Source organism: Oncorhynchus tshawytscha, linkage group LG33, assembly GCF_018296145.1.
Source record: "Oncorhynchus tshawytscha isolate Ot180627B linkage group LG33, Otsh_v2.0, whole genome shotgun sequence".
Taxonomy (NCBI): Eukaryota; Metazoa; Chordata; class Actinopteri; order Salmoniformes; family Salmonidae; genus Oncorhynchus; species Oncorhynchus tshawytscha.
The window spans coordinates 43278887-43300368 of NC_056461.1; the positions used below are offsets into that span (position 1 = coordinate 43278887).

Genomic DNA, 21482 nt, shown 5'->3' on the forward strand with positions numbered 1-21482 from the left:
AGAAGGGAGGGTCGATGGGAGGGTGGGGAGAGAAGAAGGGAGGGTAGATGGGAGAGAAGAAGGGAGGGTCGATGGGAGAGAAGAAGGGAGGGTAGATGGGAGAGAAGAAGGGAGGGTAGATGGGAGAGAAGAAGGGAGGGTCGATGGGAGAGAAGAAGGGAGGGTAGATGGGAGAGAAGAAGGGAGGGTCGATGGGAGGGTCGATGGGAGAGAAGAAGGGAGGGTAGATGGGAGTAGATGGGAGAGAAGAAGGGGGTAGGGGAGAGAAGAAGGGAGGGTCGATGGGAGAGAAGAAGGGAGGGTAGATGGGAGAGAAGAAGGGAGGGTCGATGGGAGAGAAGAAGGGAGGGTAGATGGGAGAGAAGAAGGGAGGGTAGATGGGAGAGAAGAAAGGGGATGGGAGAGAAGAAGGGAGGGTAGATGGGAGAGAAGAAGGGAGGGTAGATGGGAGAGAAGAAGGGAGGGTAGATGGGAGAGAAGAAGGGAGGGTCGATGGGAGAGAAGAAGGGAGGGTAGATGGGAGAGAAGAAGGGAGGGAGGGTCGATGGGAGAGAAGAAGGGAGGGTAGATGGGAGAGAAGAAGGGAGGGTAGATGAGAGGGTAGATGGGAGAGAAAGGGAGGGTAGATGGGAGAGAAGAAGGGAGGGTAGATGGGAGAGAAGAAAGGAGGAGGGAGGGTAGATGGGAGAGAAGAAAGGAGGAGGGAGGGTAGATGGGAGAGAAGAAAGGAGGAGGGAGGGTAGATGGGAGAGAAGAAAGGAGGAGGGAGGGTAGATGGGAGAGAAGAAAGGAGGAGGGAGGGTAGATGGGAGAGAAGAAAGGAGGGTAGATGGGAGAGAAGAAAGGAGGGTAGATGGGAGGGTAGATGGGAGAGAAGAAAGGAGGGTAGATGGGAGAGAAGAAAGGAGGGTCGATGGGAGGGTAGATGGGAGGGTAGATGGGAGAGAAGAAAGGAGGAAGGAACGTGGGAAAAATAACAAAGGGTCACTTTCACTTCAAGGATAATTATTCAACAGCTCTCGTTGCAACGAACACATGGTTTGTATATGAATTTAGTTGTATTTATAATTCCGTGTAATCTCCTACATTATCATTACTTCTATCTCGTGTTGGGAAATAATGACAGTAATTTTACATAATGACTCATTATCACGTTGTTACGTTCAGTGTTTTACTGTCATAATGATTCACTGAAGTAACTAGGGCTATACACGTACACATTGCCTCCCGCCCCCTCTCTTTCTCTCTCCCTCCTAAAACTTCTGACCCCCCCAACCTCCCTCTGACTCCTCTCCAGAGTCTATTATCAAGTTTGGAGAGACCGAGTTCAGTGTGAATGAGCCCAAGGAGGCAGGCTCTGTTTCCTCGGTGAAGATTCCAGTGCTGCGATTGGGCGACACCTCCAAGTTGTCAGTGGTCCGAGTTCACACCAAGGACGGGTCAGCTACCTCAGGAGAGGACTACCATCCTGTCTCAGAGGGTATGGACTGAGATCCTGTAGTTCCAGCCAGGGAAAAAACAGAAATGGCATAGAAAGAGTTGAAATGTAAAAGATCAAAAATAACTACAGACTGTAATGTGTGTGTGTGTGTGTGTGTGTGTGTGTGTGTGTGTGTGTGTGTGTGTGTGTGTGTGTGTGTGTGTGTGTGTGTTTGCAGATGTTACGTTTAAGCATGGGCAGACGGAGCACGTTGTAGAGGTGCAGGTGTTGCATGACGGAATCAGAGAGATGACAGAAGCCTTCACCGTTCACCTGAAACCTGACAACAACATGGTGGTCGAAACGCAGGTGAGGAGGAGCTGTCAGAATCAACCAAACACACCTGAACACTCTCACCAATCAATCAATATTTTTCTTGCGGTTGAGATCTAATGGCTTTGGTTCAACAGGGCAGTTGGGTCAGCAGTTTAACACATGGTAGTACAATCTAACTCTTACAAACTTAGTCACTCTAACTCTTACAAACTAAGTCACTCTAACTCTTACAAACTAAGTCAATCTAACTCTTACAAACTAAGTCACTCTAACTCTTACAAACTAAGTCACTCTAACTCTTACAAACTAAGTCAATCTAACTCTTACAAACTAAGTCAATCTAACTCTTACAAACTAAGTCAATCTAACTCTTACAAAATAAGTCAATCAAAGTGAACTTTGATTGACAAAAACTTTGATTGACAAAAGTCAATCTAACTCGTATAACTCATGCAAACCCCCCTGTGTGTTGTGTCAGATGACTAAGGCCATCGTGTACATTGAGGAGACCAACGGTATGGCCGACGTCACCTTCCCCTCCCTGCCTCAAGTGGTGTCTCTGCTGCAATATGACGACGTCAGCAAGACAGCGCAGGACCTCCACCCTCCTGCTGGCTACCCCATTGTCTGTGTCACCGTAAGTCAGTCCCCAATACTCAGTCTATGTCCCCAATAGTCAGTCTATGTCCCCAATAGTCAGTCTATGTCCCCAATAGTCAGTCTATGTCCCCAATAGTCAGTCTATGTCCCAATAGTCAGTCTATGTCCCCAATAGTCAGTCTATGTCCCCAATAGTCAGTCTATGTCCCCAATAGTCAGTCTATGTCCCCAATAGTCAGTCTATGTACCCAAGAGACAGTCTACAACCGTACGTCTGTCTGTGTCAGTCTCTTTCCCCTCAAGTCAGTCTATGTCCCTGAAATTCAGCGTGTTTTCCCATTACCTCCACGAGCAGATAGAGAACACGCAGGGAACACATCTGAAAGGGTAGTCTGACTGTGTCAGGGAACACATCTAACAGGGTATATTATGCACAAATGTGTTTACATCCCCCTTTTTCCTTTGCCGAGATAATCCGTCCACCTTACAGGTGTGGCATATCACGAAGCTGATTAAATGGCATGATCATTACACAGGTGCACCTTGTGGTGGGGACAATAAATGGCCACTCTAAAACGAGCAGTTTTGTCACATAACACAATGCCACGGATGTCTCAAGTTTTGAAGGAGAATGCAATTCAGAGAATGTGGCAGTATATCCAACCGGCCTCACAACCACAGACCTAATGACGCCAGCCCAGGAACTCCACATCCGGCTTACTCATCTACGGGATCGTTGATGAAGCTGTGGGTTTGCAAAACCAAAGAATTTCTGCACAAACTGTCAGAAATCGTCTCAGGGAAGCTCATCTGTGTGCTCGTTGTCCTCACCAGGGTCTTGACCAGACTGCAGTTCAGCTTCGTAACTGACATCCGTGGGCAAATGCTCACCTTCGATGGTCACTGACACGCCGGAGAAGAAGTGTGCTCTTCACAAATGAATCCCCATTTCAATTGTACTGGGCTGATGGCGTCGTGTGGGCGAGCAGGTGCCCCGTGGTGATGGTGGGGATTATGGTACAGTATGTGCAGGCAGAAGCGACGGAACAATGAACGTAATTTTATTCTACTGATGGCAATTTGGCGACGCCCATTGTTGTGCTATTAATTCGCCCCCATCACCTCATGTTTCAGCATGATAATGCACGACCCCATGTCGCAATGGTCTGTACACAATTCCTGGAAGCTAAAACTGTCCCAGTTCTTCTATGGCCTGCATACTCACCATACATGCCACCCATTGAGCATGTTTGGGATGCTCTGGGATTGACGTGTGCGACACTGTGTTCCAGTTCCCGACGATATCCAACAACTTCGCACAGCCATTGAAGAGAAGTGGGACAACATTCCACAGGCCACGATCAACAGCCTCATCAATTATATGCGTCGGTGATGTGTCACGCTGCATGAGGCAAATGGTGGTCACACCAGATACTGACTGGTCTTCTGATCCACGCCTCTGCTTTTTTTTTTAAAGGTATCTGTGACCAACAGATGCATTTGGCCAGGTCGCAGTTGCAAATGAGAACTTGTTCTCAACTAGCTTACCTGGTTAAATAAAGGTGAAATAAAAAATAAATATATATATATATAAAATATCTGTGTTCCCAGTCATGTGGAATCCATAGATTAGGGCCTAATGAAGTTATTTCAATTGACTCATTTCCTCATACGAGCTGTAACTCAGTAAAATCTTTGAAATTGTTCCATGTTCCGTTTATATTTTTTTGTTTTATATTTTTGTTGATTGTACTGTATATTATTTATACCTCACATGTGACTCATAATAAGACTATGCAATTAGCCTATTGAAATGTTTATTTGACTCCTCAAAGATAATACAAATATGCAAGCAAGCATTAGGCAATGAGTTGACGTCGACTAGCAAAAAATGGGTCTGAGAGGGTCTATATCAAAGGCAGATATTTATTTACATTATAAAATGAACGATACGTTATACAAATCATAAAGCTACATAAAGTTACAAGGCATTAACAAGAGTTACAAAGCATTATTCTAGGCATGATGAGAGAGAGAGAGAGAGAGAGAGAGAGAGAGACAGAGAGAGAGAGAGAGAGAGAGAGAGAGAGAGAGAGAGACAGACAGAGAGAGAGAGAGAGAGAGAGACAGAGAGACAGAGAGAGAGAGACAGACAGAGAGACAAAGAGAGAGAGAGAGAGAGACAGAGAGAGAGAGAGAGAGAGAGACTGAAAAGTCATGCCCTTGGAGTCCAAGAGGTGGAGAGAGGAAGAAAGGTCATGTATCTCAACAGCGCAGGTCAGAAACAAAAAAGACAATGAATCTAAGACCCTTTTAAAAGCATCTGAGTTGATGCTTTTTTTTAGATTTAAAATTGTAATGTTAGTTGTCTATGCAAAAAGTGCATAATAATAATAATAAGTGTATAATAATCTGAATGCACAGAAAGTCACTGTGGGCCATGCAATATTAATGTATAAGTCACTGTGGGCCAGGCAATATTAATGTATAAGTCACAGTGGGCCATGCAATATTAGTGTATAAGTCACTGTGGGCCATGAAATATTCTAAGTCACTGTGGGCCATGCAATATTAGTGTATAAGTCACTGTGGGCCATGCAATATTAATGTATAAGTCACTGTGGGCCATACAATATTAGTGTATAAGTCACTGTGGGCCATGCAATATTAATGTATAAGTCACAAATACAATATTAGTGTATAAGTCACTGTGGGCCATGCAATATTAATGTATAAGTAAGGGCCATGCAATATTCGTGTATAAGTCACTGTGGGCCATGCAATATTAGTGTATAAGTCACTGTGGGCCATGCAAAATTAATGTATAAGTCACTGTGGGCCATGCAATATTAATGTATGAGTCACTGTGGGCCATGCAATATTAATGTATGAGTCACTGTGGGCCATGCACTATTAATGTATAAGTCACTGTGGGCCATACAATATTAGTGTATAAGTCACTGTGGGCCATGCAATATTAATGTATAAGTCACTGTGGGCCATGCAATATTAATGTAAAAGTCACTGTGGGTCATGCAATATTACTGTATAAGTCACTGTGGGCCATGCAATATTAATGTATAAGTCACTGTGGGCCATGCAATATTACTGTATAAGTCACTGTGGGCCATGCAATATTAATGTATAAGTCACTGTGGGCCATGCAATATTAATGTATAAGTCACTGTGGGCCATGGAATATCAATTTATAAGTCACTGTGGGCCATGCAATATCAATGTATAAGTCACTGTGGGCCATGCAATATTAGTGTATAAGTCACTGTGGGCCATGCAATATTAATGTATAAGTCACTGTGGGCCGTGCAATATTAATGTATAAGTCACTGTGGGCCATGCAATATTTGTGTATAAGTCACTGTGGGCCATGCATTATTAATGTATAAGTCACTGTGGGCCATGCAATATTAATGTATAAGTCACTGTGGGCCATGCAATATTAATGTATAAGTCACTGTGGGCCATACAATATTAGTGTATAAGTCACTGTGGGCCATGCAATATTAATGTATAAGTCACTGTGGGCCTTGCAATATTAATGTATAAGTCACTGTGGGCCATGCAATATTAATGTATAAGTCACTGTGGGTCATGCAATATTACTGTATAAGTCACTGTGGGCCATGCAATATTAATGTATAAGTCACTGTGGGCCATGCAATATTACTGTATAAGTCACTGTGGGCCATGCAATATTAGTGTATAAGTCACTGTCCCCATGAAATATTCATAAGTCACTGTCCATGCAATATTAGTGTATAAGTCACTGTGGGCCATGCAATATTAATGTATAAGTCACTGTGGGCCATACAATATTAGTGTATAAGTCACTGTGGGCCATGCAATATTAATGTATACGTCACTGTGGGCCATACAATATTAGTGTATAAGTCACTGTGGGCCATGCAATATTAATGTATAAGTCGCTGTGGGCCATGCAATATTCGTGTATAAGTCACTGTGGGCCATGCAATATTAATGTATAAGTCACTGTGGGCCATACAATATTAGTGTATAAGTCACTGTGGGCCATGCAATATTAATGTATAAGTCACTGTGGGCCATACAATATTAGTTTATAAGTCACTGTGGGCCAGCATATTCGTGATAAGTCACTGTGGGCCATGCAATATTAATGTATAAGTCACTATGGGCCATGGAATATCAATTTATAAGTCACTGTGGGCCATGCAATATCAATGTATAAGTCACTGTGGGCCATGCAATATTAGTGTATAAGTCACTGTGGGCCATGCAATGTTAATGTATAAGTCACTGTGGGCCGTGCAAATTAATGTATAAGTCACTGTGGGCCATGCAATATTTGTGTATAAGTCACTGTGGGCCATGCATTATTAATGTATAAGTCACTGTGGGCCATGCAATATTAATGTATAAGTCACTGTGGGCCATGCAATATTAATGTATAAGTCACTGTGGGCCATGCAATATTAGTGTATAAGTCACTGTGGGCCATGCAATATTAATGTATAAGTCACTGTGGGCTGTGCAATATTAATGTATAACTGTGGGCCATGCAATATTTGTGTATAAGTCACAGTGGGCCATGCAATATTAATGTATAAGTCACTGTGGGCCATGCAATATTAATGTATAAGTCACTGTGGGCCATGCAATATTCGTGTATATGTCACTGTGGGCCATGCAATATTTGTGTATAAGTCACTGTGGGCCATGCAATATTAATGTATAAGTCACTGTGGCCATGCAATATCAATGTATAAGTCACTGTGGGCCATGCAATATTAATGTATAAGTCACTGTGGGCTGTGCAATATTAATGTATAAGTCACTGTGGGCCATGCAATATTTGTGTATAGGTCACTGTGGGCCATGCAATATTAATGTATAAGTCACTGTGGGCCATGCAATATTAATGTATAAGTCACTGTGGGCCATGCAATATTTGTGTATATGTCACTGTGGGCCATGCAATATTTGTGTATAAGTCACTGTGGGCCATGCAATATTAATGTATAAGTCACTGTGGGCCATGCAATATCAATGTATAAGTCACTGTGGGCCATGCAATATTAATGTATAAGTCACTGTGGGCCATGCAATATTAATGTATAAGTCACTGTGGGCCATGCAATATTAATGTATAAGTCACTGTGGGCCATGCAATATTAATGTATAAGTCACTGTGGGCCATGCAATATTAATGTATAAGTCACTGTGGGCCATACAATATTGATGTATAAGTCACTGTGGGCCATGCGATATTAATGTATAAGTCACTGTGGGCCATGCAATATTAATGTATAAGTCACAGTGGGCCATGCAATATCAATGTATAAGTCACTGTGGGCCATGCAATATTAATGTATAAGTCACTGTGGGCCATGCAATATTAATGTATAAGTCACTGTGGGCCATGCAATATTAATGTATAAGTCACTGTGGGCCATGCAATATTAATGTATAAGTCACTGTGGGCCATGCAATATCAATGTATAAGTCACTGTGGGCCATGCAATATTAATGTATAAGTCACTGTGGGCCATGCAATATTAATGTATAAGTCACTGTGGGCCATGCAATATTAATGTATAAGTCACTGTGGGCCATGCAATATTAATGTATCAGTCACTGTGGGCCATGCAATATTAATGTATAAGTCACTGTGGGCCATGCAATATTAATGTATAAGTCACTGTGGGCCATGCAATATTACTGTATAAGTCACTGTGGGCCATGCAATATTAGTGTATAAGTCACTGTGGGCCATGAAATATTCTGTGTATAAGTCACTGTGGGCCATGCAATATTAGTGTATAAGTCACTGTGGGCCATGCAATATTAATGTATAAGTCACTGTGGGCCATACAATATTAGTGTATAAGTCACTGTGGGCCATGCAATATTAATGTATAAGTCACTGTGGGCCATACAATATTAGTGTATAAGTCACTGTGGGCCATGCAATATTAATGTATAAGTCGCTGTGGGCCATGCAATATTCGTGTATAAGTCACTGTGGGCCATGCAATATTAATGTATAAGTCACTGTGGGCCATACAATATTAGTGTATAAGTCACTGTGGGCCATGCAATATTAATGTATAAGTCACTGTGGGCCATACAATATTAGTTTATAAGTCACTGTGGGCCATGCAATATTCGTGTATAAGTCACTGTGGGCCATGCAATATTAATGTATAAGTCACTATGGGCCATGGAATATCAATTTATAAGTCACTGTGGGCCATGCAATATCAATGTATAAGTCACTGTGGGCCATGCAATATTAGTGTATAAGTCACTGTGGGCCATGCAATGTTAATGTATAAGTCACTGTGGGCCGTGCAATATTAATGTATAAGTCACTGTGGGCCATGCAATATTTGTGTATAAGTCACTGTGGGCCATGCATTATTAATGTATAAGTCACTGTGGGCCATGCAATATTAATGTATAAGTCACTGTGGGCCATGCAATATTAATGTATAAGTCACTGTGGGCCATGCAATATTAGTGTATAAGTCACTGTGGGCCATGCAATATTAATGTATAAGTCACTGTGGGCTGTGCAATATTAATGTATAAGTCACTGTGGGCCATGCAATATTTGTGTATAAGTCACAGTGGGCCATGCAATATTAATGTATAAGTCACTGTGGGCCATGCAATATTAATGTATAAGTCACTGTGGGCCATGCAATATTCGTGTATATGTCACTGTGGGCCATGCAATATTAATGTATAAGTCACTGTGGGCCATGCAATATTAATGTATAAGTCACTGTGGGCCATGCAATATTAATGTATAAGTCACTGTGGGCCTTGCAATATCAATGTATAAGTCAATGTGGGCCATGGAATATCAATGTATAAGTCACTGTGGGCCATGCAATATCAATGTATAAGTCACTGTGGGCCATGCAATATTAGTGTATAAGTCACTGTGGGCCATGCAATATTAATGTATAAGTCAATGTGGGCCATGGAATATCAATGTATAAGTCACTGTGGGCCATGCAATATCAATGTATAAGTCACTGTGGGCCATACAATATTAGTGTATAAGTCACTGTGGGCCATGCAATATTAATGTATAAGTCACTGTGGGCCTTGCAATATCAATGTATAAGTCAATGTGGGCCATGGAATATCAATGTATAAGTCACTGTGGGCCATGCAATATCAATGTATAAGTCACTGTGGGCCATGCAATATTAGTGTATAAGTCACTGTGGGCCATGCAATATTAATGTATAAGTCACTGTGGGCTGTGCAATATTAATGTATAAGTCACTGTGGGCCATGCAATATTTGTGTATAAGTCACTGTGGGCCATGCAATATTAATGTATAAGTCACTGTGGGCCATGCAATATTAATGTATAAGTCACTGTGGGCCATGCAATATTCGTGTATATGTCACTGTGGGCCATGCAATATTTGTGTATAAGTCACTGTGGGCCATGCAATATTAATGTATAAGTCACTGTGGGCCATGCAATATCAATGTATAAGTCACTGTGGGCCATGCAATATTAATGTATAAGTCACTGTGGGCCATGCAATATTAATGTATAAGTCACTGTGGGCCATGCAATATTAATGTATAAGTCACTTTGCAATATTAATGTATAAGTCACTGTGGGCCATGCAATATTAATGTATAAGTCACTGTGGGCCATACAATATTGATGTATAAGTCACTGTGGGCCATGCGATATTAATGTATAAGTCACTGTGGGCCATGCAATATTAATGTATAAGTCACAGTGGGCCATGCAATATCAATGTATAAGTCACTGTGGGCCATGCAATATTAATGTATAAGTCACTGTGGGCCATGCAATATTAATGTATAAGTCACTGTGGGCCATGCAATATTAATGTATAAGTCACTGTGGGCCATGCAATATTAATGTATAAGTCACTGTGGGCCATGCAATATCAATGTATAAGTCACTGTGGGCCATGCAATATTAATGTATAAGTCACTGTGGGCCATGCAATATTAATGTATAAGTCACTGTGGGCCATGCAATATTAATGTATAAGTCACTGTGGGCCATGCAATATTAATGTATACGTCACTGTGGGCCATGCAATATTAATGTATAAGTCACTGTGGGCCATACAATATTGATGTATAAGTCACTGTGGGCCATGCGATATTAATGTATAAGTCACTGTGGGCCATGCAATATTAATGTATAAGTCACAGTGGGCCATGCAATATCAATGTATAAGTCACTGTGGGCCATGCAATATTAATGTATAAGTCACTGTGGGCCTTGCAATATTAATGTATAAGTCACTGTGGGCCATGCAATATTAATGTATAAGTCACTGTGGGCCATGCAATATTAGTGTATAAGTCACTGTGGGCCATGCAATATTAGTGTATAAGTCACTGTGGGCCATGCAATATTAGTGTATAAGTCACTGTGGGCCATGCCTTCGCATCAATGAGGGAAATAACACTTTATATCTCTTGACAATGCTTTGAACGTTGGGCACAAATGGTGTGAGAGCAACTCTCAGAGACACTGGTGCAGGTGTCCGTTGGTGTAGCCTGGTACGGCATTTGTTTTCAATGAAGTTCATTCTGATTCACAGCTGTATGTATGTGAAGCCATTACATTGTCGGGTTGTGTGGTGCCAGTTTCTTGGGAACAGGAACATCAGCAGCAGGCACCATCTTTCCCCCAGAAAGAGACAAGAGTCACAATCACCAACCTGCTCCTTCAAAGCCTCATTTTCTTGCAGCTCAATCAAATATATTTTTCAGTGATGTAACATCTACCCATCAAAAGATATATTTTTGCTTCTTCTGTCAACTTTGTCACATTTTGTGACCACGAAGAGGTTCTGGATGAGCAGCAGCAGTTCTCTTCCAACAGTGATGTCATCAAAGCGAGCCTGGAAGCTATCCATCAGCTTCTGGATGAAATCAACATGGTTGTCTCCCTGCGTTTGCACCAGAAGATTGGGGAAGTGGACAAGTTCTCCCTGGAGAAAAGCCCTGGCTGCTGTTCTAGTATCACACACTATGTTGTCCCCTTCCCTGCAGCTTAACATTCAGTTGATTAAGGTGTGTTGTGCTGCGACCTTTTTCTATCTTCTCCTCATTTTCCAAAAACTCAGAAAACCGAGTGGACTTGTCACTCTTTAGCTTTGATTTACTCCTGAATGACCCAATAGCGTCAAAACACTGCTTTTTGCTGAGCCACCTGACATTGTTGTGTAGTAAGTAAGTCATTAAAACACTGCTTTCTGCTGAGCCACCTGACATTGTTGTGTAGTAAGTAAGTCATTAAAACACTGCTTTCTGCTGAGCCACCTGACATTGTTGTGTAGTAAGTAAGTCATTAAAACACTGCTTTCTGCTGAGCCACCTGACATTGTTGTGTAGTAAGTAAGTCATTAAAACACTGCTTTCTGCTGAGCCACCTGACATTGTTTGTAGTAAGTCATTAAAACACTGCTTTCTGCTGAGCCACCTGACATTGTTGTGTAGTAAGTAAGTCATCAAAACACTGCTTTCTGCTGAGCCACCTGACATTGTTGTGTAGTAAGTAAGTCATCAAAACATGACATTGTCATAATACTTAATGCTCTCAAAAAGTGGATTAGTTTCATCAATCGTAGTCATGACCCTCAAAATACTATTGATGGATGATGCAGTGGTGTGATGTCAGGGTGGTCCTCTTTCAAATATGCAACCAGTACCCTCCCCTCCTCCCTTCTATCATGGTTGGAGCTTCATCTGCGGTGATGGAGACCCCCCTGACTTCCGTCCTTTTTGATGACCTCATCCTCTCCCTGTGCGTGTGCTTCCTGATGTGTTACGGCCCGAACAGCTCCTCGCAGAGTTCCCACGTTGTTTCGTTTATTTAAAATAAAATAAAAAAACGGTCCAACACCAGAAGCTGGGCATTATTATTTATCAGTGTTATCTGTTGATTTATCCACAACTAATGACGTGCATGGTGCAATCTGAATGGCCCTCATCAAGTTGTGAAGTTAAATCTTCAGCTACTATTTCAGTTCTCCTCATTGCTGTGGAATGTGACGAGTCTGTTTGATTTTCCATGAGCTTAGTTTTTTTGTGTACCTTGTAGTCAGCAACGTCAACACATCTTTTACCATCTCAGCATCCGGAAAATAAAATATGTGGGGGTGTTTTCCCAAAACCCAAGATATCCTCAGTGACCACCATGACCACCATGACCACCATGACCACCATGCACACCATGACCACCATGAACACCATGACCACCATGAACACCATGACCACCATGACCACCATGACCACCATGAACACCATGACCACCATGAACACCATGACCACCATGACCACCATGAACACCATGACCACCATGACCACCATGACCACCATGAACACCATGACCACCATGAACACCATGACCACCATGAACACCATGACCACCATGAACACCATGACCACCATGAACACCATGACCACCATGACACCATGACCACCATGACCACCATGAACACCATGACCACCATGACCACCATGAACACCATGAACACCATGACCACCATGAACACCATGACCACCATGAACACCATGACCACCATGACCACCATGAACACCATGACCACCATGAACACCATGACCACCATGAACACCATGACCACCATGACCACCATGAACACCATGACCACCATGACCACCATGAACACCATGACCACCATGAACACCATGACCACCATGAACACCATGACCACCATGAACACCATGACCACCATGAACACCATTGCACGTTGTTGGGCTGATGGTGAATTGACAAGGACTTTGGTGAACCTCTCATATATTGGGATTTGAGTTGATTCATCTTGTTTGTTCTCACCTCCGTGTTCAGAGGATACATCTGATCCAATTTATTATATATGTCGTAATGACGCTTAACACTTTTCACGAAGGCTACATATCAGGCACATTGGTTTTGTGCTCGAAGCGGGGACAAGGAATACATGTCAGGGTGGTAGCCATTTAGGCAGGATACCTTAGCGTTCTTGGGCACAGGGACTATGGTTGTCTGCTTGAAAAATGTACAGTTGAAGTTGGAAGTTTACATACAGTTAGGTTGAAGTCATTAAAACTTGTTTTTCAACCACTCCACAAATGTCTTGTTAACAAATGATAGTTTTGGCAAGTCGGTTAGGACATCTACTTCATGCATGACACAAGTAATTTTTCCAACAATTGTTTACATACAGATTATTTCACTTATAATTCACTGTATCACATTTCCAGTAGGTCAGAAGTTTACACACACTAAGTTGACTGTGCCTTTAAACAGCTTGGAAAATTCCAGAAAATCATGTAATTGCTTTAGAAGTTTCTGATAGGCTAATTGACCTCTTTTGAGTCAATTGGAGGTGTACCTGTGGATATATTTCAAGGTCTACCTTCAAACTCAGTGCCTCTTTGCTTGACATGGGAAAATCAAAAGAAATCAGAAAAAACATTGTAGACCTCCACAAGTCTGGTTCATCCTTGGGAGCAATTTTCAAACGCCTGAAGGTACCACATTCATCTGTACAAACAATAGTATGCAAGTATAAACACCATGGGACCACGCAGCCGTCATACCGCTCAGGAAGGAGACGCGTTCTGTCTCCTAGAGATGAACGTACTTTTGTGCGAAAAGTGCAAATCAATCCCAAAACAACAGCAAAGGACCTTGTGAAGATGCTGGAGGAAACAGGAACAAAGTATCTATACCCACAGTAAAAGGAGTCCTATATTGACATAACCTGAAAGGCCGCTCAGCAAGGCAGAAGCCACTGCTCCAAAACTGCCATAAAAAAGCCAGACTACGGTTTGCAACTGCAAACCGTAGAAATGGAGAAATGTCCTCTGGTCTGATGAAACAAAAATAGAACCGTTTGGCCATAATGACCATTGGTTTTTTTTGGAGGAAAAAGGGGAGGCTTGCAAGCCGAAGAACACCATCCCAACCGTGAAGCACGGGGTTGGCAGCATCATGTTGTGGGGGTGCTTTGCTGCAGGAGGGACTGGTGCACTTCACAAAATAGATGGCATCATGACGAAGGAAAATGATGTGGATATATTGAAGCAGCATCTCAAGACATCAGTCTCAGAAGTTAAAGCTTGGTCGCAAATGGGTCTTTCAAATGGACAATGACCCCAATCATACTTCCAAAATTGTGGCAAAATGGCTTAAGGACAACAAAGTCAAGGTATTGGAGTGGCCCTCACAAAGCCCTGACCTCAATCCTATAGAAAATTTGTGGGCAGAACTGAAAAAGTGTGTGCGAACAAGGAGGCCTACAAACCTGACTCAGTTACACCAGCTCTGTCAGGAGGAATGGGCCAAAATTCACCCAACTTATTGTGGGGAAGCTTATGGAAGGCTACCCGAAACATTTGATCCAAGTTAAACAATTTAAAGGCAATGCTACCAAATACTAATTGAGTGTATATTAACTTCTGACCCACTGGGAATGTGATGAAAGAAAGAAAAGCTTAAATAAATCTCTCTGCTATTATTTTCACATTTCACATTCTTAAAATTAAGTGGTGATCCTAACTGACCTAAAACAGGGTATTTAAAAAAAAACTGAGTTTAAATGTATTTGGCTAAGGTGTATGTAAACTTCCGACATCAACTGTAGGTATTACAGACTCGGTCAGGGAGAGGTTGAAAATGTCAGTGAAGACACTTGCCAGTTGGTCCGCGTATGCTCTGAGTACACATCCTGGTAATCTGTCTGGCCCCGCGGTCTTGTGAATGTTGACCTGTTTAAAGGTCACACAGTCGTTTAAAACAGCTGGTGTTCTCATGCATGCTTCAGTGTTGCTTGCTTCGAAGGTAGCATAAAAGGCATTCTCCATTGTTTTTGATGGTAGGCCACTGTGGTAGTCCTACACAAATACCCAAAGTAGCCTAGTTGGCCACTGTTAAAACTGTAAGTTAGTGTGGGTACATCCTCAATGTTCATAGTAAACTCACATTCAATTTTGCACTCAGCAGACCTGAAATCTGCTCAGTGACAAAATCAATTAGAGGGACCATGGATCATGACACAACGTCCACTTTAGACTACCATTTAGTGGCATTCTGAGGACATTCTAACGACAAATGTAGGGACGTTCCCTTGGGACCATCAAGCAACGTCCAACTGACCAGTGAAATGAAAGTCCTGGGAACGTCCAACAAAGATCCGGACATTGTTCTGACATGGTGCTCAGTGACGTCCTGGTAACTTACAGGGAACTAAGCAAAGGTCCCCCCCAGAAAACGTTCCCTGGGCACCATCATGCAACGTCCCCTTGACCATCACGAAGCATCCTGTTGTGGTCATTGAATGTCCCAGATAACATCCTATCAGAACAAAATAGAAACCTTTTCATAACATTCCCTTATAGACATCAAAATACCTTATTATAATGTTATACTGCGACCAAACCGTGACCTGTACTGAACGTCCTATTATTTATGGTCCTGAGGTTAACGTTTAATGTTCCAAATGTGGGATACCCTTAACGTCTCGCTGAAACCCTTAAAGGGACCTAATGGTAATGTCACTGAATGTCCCTAGGACGTCCACTGTTTGCTGGGATTCCAGTTGTAAACTGAACTGAGAGAGGAAGTGAAGCGAGAGCCATATCTCTGCCCAAAACCTGTCCACGTTAAGCAGATTCTTAATTATTAAGCAGGTGAGGTGTTTTTTCTAACGGGGGCAATGAGAGAGAGTCGAATTTAGATTTAAATGATTTGCTCTTTTGATACGTGAGGTTTGTTTTATCTAAAATTGAGTTTCAAGTGTCTTCAGAAAGTATTCAGACCCTTTGACATTTTCCACATTTTGTTACTTTACAACCTTATTCTAAAATGGATTATTCTACACACAATACCCCATAATGACAAAGCGAAAACAGAGTTTTAGTATTCAGACCCTTTTGATATGAGTCTCGAAATTGAGCTCAGGTGCATCCTGTTTCCATTGATCATCCTTGAGATGTTTCTACAACTTGATCGGCGTCAATCTGTGGTAAATTCAATTGATTGAACATGATTTGAAAAGGCACACACCTGTCTATACAAGGTCCGACAGTTGACAGTGCATGTCAGAACAAAAACCAAGCCGTGTGGTCGAAGGACTTGTGTCGAGGCACAAATCTGAGGAAGGGTACCAAAACATTTCTGCAGCATTGAAGGTCCCCAAGAACACAGTGGCCTCCATCATTGTTAAATGGAAGAAGTTTGGAACCACAACGACTCTTCCCATAGCTGGCCAACTGGCCAAACTGAACAGTCGGGGGAGAAGGGCCTTGGTCAGGGAGTTTTACCAAAAACCCGATGGTCACTCTGACAGAGCTCTAGAGTTCCTCTGTGGAGATGGGAGAATCTTCCAGAAGGACAACCATCTCTGTAGCACTCCACCAATCAGGCCTTTATGGTAGAGTGGCCAGACAGAAGCCACTCCTCAGTAAAAGACACATGACAGCCCTCTCGGAGTTTGCCAAAAGGCACCTAAAGACTTTCAAACCATGGGAAATAAGATTATCTGGTCTGATGAAACCAAGATTGACATCTTTGGCCTGAATGCCAAGCGTCACGTCTGGAGGAAACCTGGCACCGTCCCAACGGTGAAGCATGGTGGTGGCAGCATCATGCTGTGGGGATGTTTTTCAGCAACAGGGACTGGGAGACTAATAAGGTTTGAGGCAAAGATGAACAGAGCAAATTACAGAGAGGTCCTTGATGAAAACCTGCTCCAGAGCACTCAGGACCGCAGACTGGGGTGAAGGTTCACCTTCCAACAGGACAACGACACTATGCACACATCCAAGACAATGCAGGAGTGGCTTCGGGACAAGTCCTTGAGTGGTCCAGCCAGAGCCCGGACTTGAACCCGATCGAACATCTTCGAAGAGACCTGAAAATAGCTGTGCGGCATCACTCCCCATCCAACCTGACAGAGCTTGAGAGGATCTGCAGAGAAGAATTTGGAGAAACTCCCCAAATACAGGTTTGTAGAGTCATACCCAAGAAGACTGGATGCTGTAATCGCTGCCAAAGGTGCTTCAAAAAATGTACTGCGTAAAGGGTCTGAATACTTATGGAAATGTGATATTTAACATTTTTATTTTTATAAATTAGCAAAAAAAAATGTTTAACAGTTTTTGCTTTGTCATTATGGAGTATTGTGTGTAGATTGATGAAGACTGTAACAAATCAAAACGTGGAGAAAGTCAAGGGTCTGAATACTTCCCAAAGGAACTGTATAAATCTGGATATAAGCATGGGTGCATTTTGCATATATTATTGTCAATTTAGGAACATGCAAGCTGACAGTTGATTTGTGTTCTTTGTGATTCACGCATTTATTTTCTCCCCCTCACTTCCTCTCTCCTACATCTCCCTCTTCATTCCTCATCTCTCTCCCTACCTCCCTCCATTCCCCTCTCCCTCCACCTCCCCCTCCCCCAACCCCTCCAGGCCTGTAACCCTAAGTACCCTGACTACGACAAAACAGGCTCTATCTGTGTCAGCGAGCACATCGACAACACGCTGACACGCTACCGCTGGCTCGTCAGTGCCCCTGCTGGCCCGGATGGGGTCACTGCACGCATGAGAGAGGTGGACTTTGATACCTTCTTCACCTCCTCCAAGATGATCACCCTGGACTCTGTCTACTTCCAGGTGGGGAACCAACAAATTAATGTCCTTCAGCTAATCTTATCACTGAACTATACTGACTGAGGCAAGATTCAATCTCAGTTGTTTTGTTGTTTTTTTTAGTGTTTTTTTTTTAATCTCAGGTGGGTTATAGTATAGAGCAGTGCATTAGACAGCCGACAACGTGCCATTTAAAGGGAGGCTGAATTGACTGATTTCACCTCGGTTTTCCTCCTGATTAAGAAATGTGACTGGAGAGATGAGATTTGTGATTTGGAGGCTTTGATGTGGGTGTCTCTGGTGTGTGTTTTCGCACGTAGGAAACTTTTGTACACACTGGCAAAAAAAGATACACAGCTACAGTCACTCACCCATCTTGGCATCTTGAAAACAGTCAAACCAACTCTGCTACGGTGAGTGAAATTGTGAGGTATTCTTTAGACAACTATCGTCAATTAGCTTCCGCCTGTGTGCGACCATGGCAAAGTTAGTTTGACCCTCACTAGCTTTAAGCACCAACTGTCAGAGCAGCTCACAGATTACTGCACCTGTACATAGCCCACCTATAATTTAGCCCAAACAACTACCTCTTTCCCAACTGTATTTCATTTTTATTTATTTATTTATTTTGCTCCTTTGCACCCCATTATTTTTATTTCTACTTTGCACATTCTTCCATTGCAAAACTACCATTCCAGTGTTTTACTTGCTATATTGTATTTACTTTGCCACCATGGCCTTTTTTGCCTTTACCTCCCTTCTCACCTCATTTTGCTCACATTGTATATAGACTTGTTTATACTGTATTATTGACTGTATGTTTGTTTTACTCCATGTGTAACTCTGTGTTGTTGTATCTGTCGAACTGCTTTGCTTTATCTTGGCCAGGTCGCAATTGTAAATGAGAACTTGTTCTCAACTTGCCTACCTGGTTAAATAAAGGTAAAATAAATAAATAAAATAGTTCGCTGCTGGATATATATGGGGCTAGTTAGGGATCGTCAATAAATTGCACAATGTACATGGACAAAAAAAAAATGTATTAAAGTTTTTCAATATTTGTATATTGTATATTTTACAATGTATAATTGGTTTAAGGCTTTTAAGTCATTGAAATTCTGAACTATTGAAATGTAAAAAATATTGTCCCATATGCATTGTGTTATTCATTGACAGTCCCTAAGTAGCCCTATAGAGATATCCAACATCGAACTAAATATACCACGGTCCGTGTGCATTCCGAGAGAGAATTAAGAACAAACAAACACCCAGGTGTTAGTGGGCATTAGCCATTATCCTAAAACGAAACCTTTAGCCTATCTAAAACCCATATATAAAAGGAAATCAGAGACGTCATCGATTCCATAAATCTCCAACATTCTTGTTTTGTGAAATACCGACGTTAAAGTTCTCTCCGTCCTATTTACACTATTAGGGAGTCAGGTAGCCTAGCGGTTAGAGCGGCGACCCAGCAGCAGGAGGGTTGCCAGTTCGAATCCTGGGTCCGAAGGGGGGGGGGGGATATGGTGGGAAGTGAGCTGACTGGCAATGCTAGTGCTGGGTGATAATATCCAGAAATCCACACCATGATCAATTCACTGAATTCTCATCATAACAATACATTTGCTTTGAAGTTTATGACATTAATGTGCACCATTAAAAAAAATACCTACAACTACTTACAATCAAATTTCAATCAAATGTATTTATAAAGCCCTTCTTACATCAGCTGATGCCACAAAGTGCTGTAAAGAAACCCAGCCTAAAACCCCAAACAGCAAGCAATGCAGGTGTAGAAGCACACTTTCAATTGTCCCATTATCAATAGCCCATGTTAGCAGACTGAATTCATTTCAAACTTTACATTGTGTCAAGTAAAGGCTGGTTATTGCTATTATCGTTATCAGTAAAATGTCCTCAATAAATGGTCAGTGTCGATAATTTTCGGTTTAGCGTCCCAGCTCTACTAGATGCCATTGCCTGCCTTTGTACCCTTTCACAATGGCACTTAACCCCGCCCACAACAACAGCTCCCCAGGCACCCAGTGCAGTAGACCCCCCCCGCACCTCTCCAAACCCTGAATGTGTGTGTGTGTCGTTCAGAGGGGTTGGGTTAAAAACTGAAGTTAAATTTAGGTTGGGACCTTGTGTCCAATTGACCTGTAAAGTGAACCTAATGCTAATCTACCGATGCCACGTAGGCCATTTTAATTTTTAAATGAGGTTCCTCTATAAAGGTTCTCCTGACGTTTGTGGATATCGTATTCATGGTAACACTGTGGATGACTGCTCTAGCGCTAATTACATTTCAATGGTGTCGGCTGTCTAGTGTGCTGCTCTAGCGCTAATTACATTTAACTGGTGTCGGCTGTCTAGTGTGCTGCTCTAGCACTAATTACATTTAACTGGTGTCGGCTGTCTAGTGTGCTGCTCTAGCGCTAATTACATTTCAATGGTGTCGGCTGTCTAGTGTGCTGCTCTAGCGCTAATTACATTTAACTGGTGTCGGCTGTCTAGTGTGCTTCTCTTTAATGTGACTTGGGTTGAATCCCATCTGTCTAGTGTGCTGCTCTAGCGCTAATTACATTTCAATGGTGTCGGCTGTCTAGTGTGCTGCTCTAGCACTAATTACATTTCAATGGTGTCGGCTGTCTAGTGTGCTGCTCTAGCACTAATTACATTTAACTGGTGTCGGCTGTCTAGTGTGCTGCTCTAGCGCTAATTACATTTCAATGGTGTCGGCTGTCTAGTGTGCTGCTCTAGCACTAATTACATTTAACTGGTGTCGGCTGTCTAGTGTGCTGCTCTAGCGCTAATTACATTTCAATGGTGTCGGCTGTCTAGTGTGCTGCTCTAGCGCTAATTACATTTAACTGGTGTCGGCTGTCTAGTGTGCTTCTCTTTAATGTGACTTGGGTTGAATCCCAGCTGTCTAGTGTGCTTCTCTTTAATGTGACTTGGGTTGAATCCCAGCTGTCTAGTGTGCTTCTCTTTAATGTGACTTGGGTTGAATCCCAGCTGTCTAGTGTGCTTCTCTTTAATGTGACTTGGGTTGAATCCCAGCTGTCTAGTGTGCTTCTCTTTAATGTGACTTGGGTTGAATCCCAGCTGTCTAGTGTGCTTCTCTTTAACGTGACTTGGGTTGAATCCCAGCTGTCTAGTGTGCTTCTCTTTAACGTGACTTGGGTTGAATCCCAGCTGTCTAGTGTGCTTCTCTTTAACGTGACTTGGGTTGAATCCCAGCTGTCTAGTGTGCTTCTCTTTAACGTGACTTGGGTTGAATCCCAGCTGTCTAGTGTGCTTCTCTAATGTGACTTGGGGTGAATCCCAGCTGTCTAGTGTGCTTCTCTTTAACGTGACTTGGGTTGAATCCCAGCTGTCTAGTGTGCTTCTCTTTAATGTGACTTGGGTTGAATCCCAGCTGTCTAGTGTGCTTCTCTTTAATGT

General features: G+C 42.4%; 1 pseudogene; it reads left to right on the forward strand.

The window, feature by feature from the left end:
• Positions 1-21482, forward strand: part of LOC112230722 — a 238180-nt pseudogene that overhangs the window by 171610 nt on the left and 45088 nt on the right.